Source organism: Sebastes fasciatus, chromosome 14 (genome assembly GCF_043250625.1).
Source record: "Sebastes fasciatus isolate fSebFas1 chromosome 14, fSebFas1.pri, whole genome shotgun sequence".
NCBI classification, from domain to species: Eukaryota; Metazoa; Chordata; class Actinopteri; order Perciformes; family Sebastidae; genus Sebastes; species Sebastes fasciatus.
The window spans coordinates 25,509,652-25,520,218 of NC_133808.1; positions in this window are offsets into that span (position 1 = coordinate 25,509,652).

Here is a 10,567-nt window from a genome sequence, read left to right on the forward strand (position 1 = left end):
GATTTCAGAACTGCCTCCAGTCTCCCTTCATCTATCTCATCTCTGTATGTTTCTGAAGTAGATTTATAAATCCCCAGAATACGCACAAGTTTTGCTCAAGTTGAAACATTTTGAACTTAAGTCTTTCCGATGACTTTGAATGCATCCTCAGGTTCTGTCTGAACACTCAGTCCCAGTGAGTTCAACAGAAACACAATTTCACCGCCTTTGTGTGAACACATTCTACGTTTGTATGGTGAAAATGACACTGAAGGTTGTGAACACCGGATACAAATGAACAGCTGATTGTAAAGTAAAAGTGAAACTTAACGCACGGGACACAAACAGCGGTGTCCTGTATGAAAGTCTTGTGTTTGTTGAACCCATCCACCTCTGCTCCCGCCCGCCTTGTGTGTCTCCATCGCTCTTTAAACTACGTCACCACACTCCTAGCACACTTTCTCTGAGCGTTTACTGTTGCCGTGGATGGGTTTACATTTTAGTTAATGGAAAGCTTGGTGCATCACATACCGGCGCTAAAGGGTGCCTTCTGCGTCGGACCGAAAAGGTGACGCCGAGGGGTCTGACAAAGCGCCAGTATGTGACGAGTTGGGATGAGAACCTGTTGGCCGATCAAGTGAGCAGTCTAGCATTAGAGAAATACCAATATCCTCTAAATGCACAATAAAAACAGCTCATATGTAACATTATCTAACATCATATATTCTCATATTCACCAGACACAAAGCATCCTTATTATATAAAATCACGTTATAGAGAAAAACAGGCTTCTGGTGAGCTGTGATAATTTTGTTTTTAAAAAAATGTCACATAATGAAACCAAAGAAAAAATAAGTAATGATGCAAGTCAAGTCTGTCATCACGAGGTTTCTAATAATGCCTCTGTTTTCCTGTGTGTGTGTGTGTGTGTGTGTGTGTGTGTGTGTGTTGCACTCTTTACCTCTCTAAGGGATGAAAGTCCTCTATCATTAATTTTCTAATAATGCGCCCGTGGCTTCACATGTGAACAGAGCTCCAAACACATCAATCACAGTTTAGAGAGTGTGTGTGTGTGTATGAGTGTGTGTTTTTGTGTGTGTGTGTGTGTGTGTGTGTGTGTGTGTGTGTGTGTGTGTGTGTGTGTGTGTGTGTTTGTGTGGTGTTATTTGTGGTTATTTGTGTGGTTTCCAGTCGGTGCCTGGGAGTGTGTTTCTGTGTTTCACCATGTTGTGCATTTAGCAGCGGCTCGGGGCAGTGTGTGCTTATTGGCTCGGTGACAGACTGGTGTATTATTCATCAGCTGATGGAGAGTGACAGATGACTCCCTGAATGAGTCCATGCATGTGTATCGACGTGTTCATTTTAACAAGTGATAAACAGAAGCTGGTGCGGATGTGTTTTTATGGAAGTGTGTCTCTTTGTACCTTTTGTGTACTTTATGTGCGTACAAGAAACAGGTAGGAAGAGACACAGAAGAAGTGTGTGTGTGTGTGTGTGTGTGTCCTGATTTAGAAAATATCTATCAATCAAAACAGAGAGAAAGAAGCGAGAAGAGGAAGAGAGAGTGAGAAGGTGTTTCTTGTCTGTAACCCTGTCTCCTACAAAATTATGTTACTATCCAACTAAACTGCATCCTCAATTACGTTTCGAGGGAAATGTATTTTCTCCTGGATTACAGTTTTAGTTTTAAACACGTGATTAACGTTATATATTGAAACAAAACACAACAAAACTACTTGGTTTGGTTTAAAATAATAAGTACATTTGTTACATTATTTAAAGAAACAGTGTGTAACATTTCGGGGATGTATTGGTAGAAATGGAATATAGTATTCATAATGATGTTTTCATTAGTGTATAATCACCTGAAACTAATAACTGTTGTGTTTTCATTAGCTTAGAATGAGTCCTTCATATCTACATAGGGAGCGGGTCCTCTTCACTGAGTCTGCCATGTTGCTTCGTTATGTTTCTACAGTAGCCCAGAATGGACAAACCAAACACTGGCTCTAGAGAGAGCCTTTCACAAAAACCGGTCTCCTGTTTGAAAGTCTTGTGTTTTGGTTGTATTAACAAAAAGTTTACTGACACTCTTAGCAACTAAAGCATGATTAACATTCTCATGGTTAATTAGGCCCTCGTTATCTGTGTTGAATACCCATGGCATGACGTGTTTACTTTGTTAACAGTTAACCAAAACCACAATCTTTCCCTAACATTAACCTTTTATTGCCTAAACGTATAATCACTGGAATCAGGATGTGAATCCCTGCTGCTTTAAAGAGTACTTTTACTGTTGATACTTAAGTACATTTTGCTGATAAAGCTTGTTTTGAATGCAGAATGTTTACTTGTAATGGAGTGTTTTTACAATTAAAGACTATTAAAAGAGCTAAATATTTTTGTTCTGCTTCAGGTGGTCGGTGGTAAGCAATATGCAGGAACGGAAAGACACAAAGAAGCTACAAAATACATGAACACAGTGTAAATCGGCAATTGAAATACACGCAACCACAACTATACAAAGCCCCGGGCCTATCTGACTATATCCACTCAAAATCCTAAAAGTTCCTATACCACATTCATTACACTGCACAAGACTGGTCTTAATCAGAGAGAGGGAGAGTGTGAGAGAGAGAGAGAGAGAGAGAGAGAGAGAGAGAGAGAGAGAGAGAGAGAGAGAGAGAGAGAGAGAGAGAGAGCAGTGGAGGTTAATTTCCTGCTGAGTTAAGAGAAGTTACTGGACCTTGAACACCTCCTGCACAGCATGGTGTTTGTGTGAGTGTAAGGTATGTGCGTAGTGCATTTTGTGTGCCTTCCAGTGTGTTTACTGCGTGTGTGCTTGTGTGTGAGTGTGTGTGTGTGTGTGTTCTTCTGTAGTCTCCTCTCAGCATGCAGCAGTGAGTGGCAGCTGGTGATTTTGAGCAACAACTGTTCAGACCTGAGGAACCCCGGTGTGCAGCTGTAAATAAAAGCTCATTCTGATTTATACGGTGGCTCTCAACCAATTTGGCCCCCCATACCTTATGTCCCTCCTTCCACACCAAACAGCAGACAGACAAAGTGAGGGACTGGCTGGTGGAGACATAGCGGAGAATTTAGCAACTAAAGCCTTAGTTCATATTACACTTTACACTTTAGCCCAGATTTACCGCTCGCCAACAACAGCCCCAGATCAGAGGCTAATCAACGGTAGAGTGTAACTGCAAAGTGTGCGTGTAACACGAGTTTCTGACGGGGAGTCAGGGGGTGAAAATGTCACAAAACGCATCAAAAATCTACAACGGATTGCACCGCTCTCTCTCTCTTGTCGTCCTTTCGCTTTCCTGTCTTTTTCCTTCTGTCTATGGATTGTTGCAATTGGGGGGAAATGGAATTAGGCCAAGAGTTTGCAGGGAGGTGGGGTCACGGACATCAACCTTTTTGACTCGCAACTCAAAAAGGTTGAGAACCTCTGATCTGAGAGATTTTCCTGTCAAAGCTGTAATTTCTGTATTAAGCAGTTAATGCAAACTCCTACTGCTCCTGCTTCACATTAAAAGATTTCCACAGAAAAACCACAGGAAGACTTTGATTTTCACTAAGGTTAGCAACCTACATCTTACTGTGTTTGATTAAAAAAAAGTAGTCTATATCAGATCAGATCAAAATGAGTGAGAAGCAAAACATGTAAAAGAGACAGCCACAGTGAGCTGAACAGAAGTTGCAGGTGACCAAAGCTTACTGCCATTTGGGCGAATCTTAAAACCTCCAATAACTGTTACATACGGGTATGTGTGTTTCATGGTTTAAAGAAGTGAGTGTCGGGTGGAGAAGAGGATGCATCTCCATCCAAACTTCCACTCCGACCTTGACTCTGAGAGGTTTTTGCAGCACAATAACAACGTCACGACCACAAGAGATCTCTGTATAACGTAAACATGACTCACGTTAAATATTTGAACATGTTGTTTTTATGGCGACAACAGTCTGTTGTGCTTGCACATTTGTGAGTGTATGTGTGTATATTCTTACTTGTCCAACTGCTTTTGGATTACTGTGAACGCCTGTGTGTATCTGTGTGTGTGTGTGTGTGTGTGTGTGTGATGTCATTATCCCTAACAGAGAACCACAGGTGGCTCTATTAATCAGTCTAAACACTGCAGCAAACACTCTGACACCGACTGGCAGCACTTCTCTCCCCTGTATGCAGAACACTATATCCTCCTCCAAACTTCTATTCTTGTCCTCATAGATCAAACACAAGATATTGTTCTGTCTAATTCCAGTTAAGTGGTGTTTTCTGCCTCAGATCAGACCTTTGCTGTTGGACAACAGCACTTAGTTAAGTTCAGGGAAAAACATTGTATTTTGGGTTAAAATAACTACGAACACAAAGACAGCTACGCACTGTTGGTTTCTGCTTCTTTCATAACTACTACGGTCGCTAGAGGTCACTGTCGTGTTCTTTTATTCCTTCTTTTGGTGATCTAGCATTTGAATAGATGATAAAACCTACCAGTGGGTGTAGTAGGCCCCTATTGATTCACATTTATGTTGCTTATAGCGACTGATAATGCCTATTTAATAGCCTGACAACAGATTCAAGCTCAGAAAGAATGAACAAGTGAAATTTCAGGTTCACTTATACGTGACTTTTGGATCTTCATCCTTCATTTTTTAATTTAGAAAAAAATATATTAAATGTTTAATTAAAGCTTTTTATTCTTTTAGACATTTTGGACTCCACATGTCACTGGTTTCCTAATCGTCTAAAATGTAGCATGTCTGCTGTAATGCTATTTCACATTGTGGTGGAAATAAATTGTCAGACATTTCTTCATTTGCCAAGACAACTAAATTATTAATGATCGCACGTTTATCAATGTGCCTTATTCGTTCCAGTCACCCTTGCTTTACCCCTTTCCTCTAGCTCCGTATAAATTCTCCGTCTCTTTTTCTCCTCCTCACATACTTGTGTCCTCTCTCTCCTCTCTGTCTTTCCCTCCCTACAGGCTACGGAGGCCCTTTTCTTATGAGAACCCTAGATCTCAGTCGCAGCTTTACAATGGCTCAATATTGTATCATCTATCACTCTGCATAGAGCTGCGGGCCGCATCAGCCTCAACGGACAGGAAACAAGATTTATTACAGAGGACGACGCCCTGCATGTGTGGTGGGAGGAGAGACGAAAGGGAGATGGAGACGCAGTTGGACAGAAATGAAGACTGAAATGTGGCAGACAGACAAACAGACAGACAGACAGAGAGGGAGCAAAGCTGGAGACAGGAAAAGGTGTTTTTTGGCAGGAGACAGTGCAAGGAAGAGATGGAAGCAAAGAGAAATGAATGTAAGAGGAAGAGAAATAAGCAGAGAGAAAAGATAGATGAAGAGAAGGAGAAGGCTAATGAGCTTGAGTGATTGAGAGTATAACGTGTGTATGTGTGTGTGTGTACATGATAGACGTAGTGCTTAAAGGCCAACGCCTGGCTGCGTGTCCATTAGGTGTTTAGTAATGACTGAGGTTATTTGTGTGTGTGTGTGCCTTCAGTAATCATCTGTGTCAGTGTGATTGATGACTGACTACAGTCGCTGTTTAAACATTTAAAATATTTCAGGACGGAGGAGCAGAGGAGGAGAGTGATGGTGAGAAGAAAGATGGAGAGAGAGCAGAGGGTCTCGACGATCAAATTGAATCCCACGTAAGCAGAAATCCACATCAACACCATCAATGTCAAAGCTTTCTCTTCCAAGCTCTGTTCACACTCACACTCACGAGTAACAATACATCCTGGCTTTGCTTTTAAAGTGCTATATTTAAGGATTCCTCTTCCTGGAGACAGACTGCATCTTGTGATGTTGTGTGTACAGATTAACAACATAATGAAAATACAACATAAACAATCCATATTACAAAATAAAAATTATATATATATAATGTGAATGTACATGAAGAGATGGATCCAGGAGGAACTTAAGCAGCGTCCAGGCGTCGCCAAACGGATAGAGCCAGAGCAACACGACCTCCTCTCCTCCATGTAACCTATAGAGAGAGGACCAGATTTTTGCTTTTAGCTGCCCGTTGCTTTGGTAATGTAAACGTATGTCTCCCATGCCAATAAGCCCCTTTGGACCGAATTAAAACATTGAATTACATTGTAGTCAGGTGCGTCTCATACCGGTGCTAAAGGGTGCCTTGTGCGTCGGTATCAAACGCTGTCGGCCGCGACAAAGCCTCGAATGAGAACAGGCTGCAAATACACGCACGAGGAACAAAGTTAAAAGGTTTTGCAGATAAATTAGTTCTTAAAGCTTAAAGAGTCATAAAGAACTAACTCCTAGTCGTATAGCCATGCTGATTGATTGAGATCTCTGCCTTTAGCTGCCAACATAATACAATGGAGGAATGGAATTGACTTTTGAAAGTATCACAGTGTTTGCCTCTGCAGAAACAACATCCCAGTTACTCTGAATAATCATTAGAGTTCACTTTCTACAGTTCTTTACTGGGACTACTTGTTTGGTAGAAAGTAAAAAGAAAATATATGTTGTTTTGTTTTCATGATGTGGGTGAACGGCACAAACTGCAGGCAGCACTGTAAGACATCAGTAACAGTAAACATCATTTATTTTAAATTGTGGAGTTTTTGGATTGCTTGGCACGCACAAGACTCTAGAAACTGTGCACTGCGAGGGAGGTGAAACAGTTTTGGCAGGAGAAATGTGATCATTCAGTGTTTGGCCGATAAGACGTTGGACGCCACACAGAAAGCTAACAGGTGTGGGACACGGAGGTGGAAACAGTGGGAGGACTGGAGGGAGAGAAGAGAAGTCACAAATAAAGGAAGAATAAAAGGAAGGAAAAGTTGCCGTGGATGACAGATGGGTTGGAAAAAAATAAGTGTTTTACAGAGAAAAAGGCATGAAGGACAGAGGTGTGGAGGAGAGGGGGAAATGAGACAGACAAGCAGTGTGTGTGTGTGTGTGTGTGTGTGTGTGTGTGTGTGTGTGTGTGTGTGTGTGAGTGTACCAGCCTCAGACAGACAGTCACTCCAACAGTCTGGATGCTCGACTGTTCTCAGGCTTTCCAATATAATTCAGCCGTTCCGCCATGTCAAGTTCCCCAACGCGACCCTGTAGGGCCCGCCACGCCTCCCTTTCTCCTCGCTTCCATATATGGGCATCCTGTCCCCCCGCAGCGCTCAAAGGGATTATTATGTTTATGTCGGCGCTGCTCCAGTGACCCTGTGACAGAGAAGAAGAGAGATTGTTCATGCTATTTCTACCCTGCTTTTCTGTGACGGCAAACCGTCTCCGGGACTTCAGTGTCGGACAGATGTGTGTGTGTGTGTGTGTGGGGGTGTGTGTGTTTGGGTATAATGGAAAGATTAAAGCATCAAATACACACAAGATACACACAGATACTTAAAACAATAGTTGGACATTTTGAGAAATACACTTATTCACATTCTTGTTGAGAGCAAGATGAGTAGATTGATTGATAACGGTTAGGTTTAGGCAACAAAACCACTTAGTTGGGTTTAAGAAAAACTTAAAATAAGTATGTAAACTAGGTAAAATACATACGGAAGCAACGTAACGGAGCCTAACAGAGAGTCACCATCTTAAATACCCATACTGCATACGCACACGTGACATACCACACCTGTTTAAAATATTAATTAGAAAATATATTAAATATTAAACAGATGCACCAGTAGTATATCAAGGCTACATGTTTTAATATATAAGTATGGCACATAAGGAGTGAACACATAAAAAGCTTTTAAACCAAGTACATTATTATAGTTATTAATACATATATTGGTGACCATGTACTAAATTCTGATTTCAAACCATTTTATCTGCTGTGTTGATGAGGTTTAAAAGTTGAATTTTGGTAAACAGTTTAGAGTTTAGATGTACAGTCGTGCCAGTGCAGTGCACTGAATCTGCAAGAGAAAGAGCAAGAAATTGAGACAAAGAGCGAAGAAAGGCGACGCTTGAAAGGAGAGAGGAGAAGGAGACTGAGAAAAAGGTCTTTAAATGAGTGTGTAGAAAAGCGTCCTGGCATTGGAGCAGACACGCCCCATCACACAACAGTCGAGACATTAACTTCTCTACTCTCTCTGTTTCCCCCCCGCCATCACTCTTTCTCTCCCTCCCTCTTTCCTTCCCTCCATCTGCTCTGCCGCTGCACCTGGCCTCTTCACTTTCTCTCACTCCATTTCCTCTCTTTTACTCCTTTTTTTCTCCCCCCCTTCTCTCATCATTTCTCTTTCTTCTCTGTTCGCGCCATCTTACCCTCCTCCTCTTCCTCTTTCTCCCCTTTTTTTGCAACTGAATAGTTCTTTCTCTGCTGTGTGTCTTCCTCAATCTGTCTCTTCTCTCCATCTGACAGCGTCTCCATCTCTACCATTGCCGCTTTTGACACCGGCGTCTCCTCCCTCTCTTTCCGGCTGACTTTTCCTTTTACGGCATTAAAGATAATCTCTAAATCTTTCTTGTTCAACCCATATTCTTCATTTTCTCGTCCTTTAGAGACCTCTCTTTCTACTCCACCCTCCCTGTCTCCCCATCCGGAGGGCTCTCTGTCTCTCCGTCTTGGCCCAGCATGAGTGGGCCACGTCTGGGCCCAGAGAGTTAGGACCGCAGGGTGACTCTCCAAAAAACCCTGGAGGGGTCTGACACGGTGGCCATATGGCGGAGCATTGAGCGAACAGCTCTACACACTCAGACGGGGAGACGCACCACAGTCTCCGACAGACGCCCCTTCACGTGTGAAGGAATGGATTGTGTCCCCCGCGGCCGGTGGGCATGTCCACCACTCATTAGTTTCCCATGGAGAATTGATATTATTCACAAAGCTGCTTGGCTCGCCTCGGATCACAACCCCGACCGCGTGAATAGGTGGATGACGTGTGTGTGATGTGGGAGTGCACAAGTTAAGAAGAATTAAGAAGGGGATTTAATGAACCATTGCAAATTTAACGTCAGTCTGATAAAAACAAATTTGTATTCACCCAGACATGGCTAAAACCACAAATACGGACCTGCAAACTGTCTTATTTCCAACTTGAATAAAGCAGGAATAAATTAAGAGTAGATTAGAGTTTATTTTGTATAAATGTGAAACATATTAAAAGTATATAAGAAAACTAGAGTCTACAGCCATGCTAGCTGCTCTGTGCAGTGCTTTGAGCCAAATAATGATAATCCTAACACGTTGATGTTTAGCTGGTGTAATGTTTACCATTATCACCTTCTAAGTTTAGCATGTTAGCATGTTAATATATGCAAATAAGAAATAACACATCAGTTTTACTGGTGCTTGGTCATAAATCAAAGTACTGGACGAATAGAAATTTTGATCTGGTGATGGAGCGAGAGCTGCGTATACCAAGCTTGTTTTTCTAGGAATCCACTTTTTTTTTTTAAATTACGAACTATCATGAATCAATATCACAATAAGCCTCATCTATAATTGTGAGAAGAGTGAAACTTCTTATCTTATGCATGTGTTATTTAAAAAAAATGTAAATGAGATCATATAAATACATTTAAGAAGAGTTAACAGGCCCCTTGTTTTTTCCCTCATCAATAAAACAAACAGAATGGTACGCTAGCCTTTCATATTAGATTCAATGTTATAAGTAGGCTACAATTATCAAAACAATACGAACACTCAGTCTCTTTCATGTGGCTCAAAGGTTTACTGCAGATATAAATGTTAAATAAAAGACCATGGAAGGAATTCTGCAAATTTATTTGGCAACCCGAATATAATCGCCTTTGGGTCCCAACCCAGTCTTTGTCTGAGCTAGAGGATACCTAAGTCACCAAAGTAATTCTGATTCATGCTTGACGAAGGTCTCTCCATGAATCAATGCTGATACTGTGTCGTCCTGCTTCAGACTCCCGTTTTCTGCAGTGTGTAGTGTGCGCGCATGCACGTGAGAGGTGGAGCGAGTGAGAACGAGCGCAGTGTGCGAGTGAAGGCAAGCAGGCAGGCAGAGGAGCAGAGAAGCATCGACTCCGGCCCTGGAGACCAAAGCTACGATCTCCCCTGTGTCTTCTGGCCGCGGTCGGGGGGCTGGAGCAGGAAGAGTTGACAATGTTTTGCAAGACGGGCTTCACTAGATATAACTTTGCGGTTTTGGTGCTTCTGTGTAGTTTGTGTTGGAACAGCATAGCCACACGCGAGACATCGACCCGATTTATACGTGTAAGAAGTTACAAACACTCCCTTTAAGTTCAAAAGAAAAAAAATGTTTTTAGTTAAAGATGTCGCCTGTTGTATTATTTTTCCTGTGTTTTACGATCAGATTCTTTGCTTTAACTTTTCTATTGTTGTAATGTTTGTGTTTCATGCAGTCTGATTACAGGCTTGGACCTCGCTGGCATTTTTGTTGTCATAGAGAAAGATGATGCTATATATGTGTGTGTATGTGCATGTTATGCAGTAGAAATAGTTTTGAATGTCACTGAGATATGATGCATTGTGTCGCAGTACGGGGAAGTGGAAAAGCAGTGATTGCCCTTACATTGGCTTTTTTTTCTAATAAGACAATCATTTTTATTCATGCCGCTGATTCTGCCCTATTCAGTG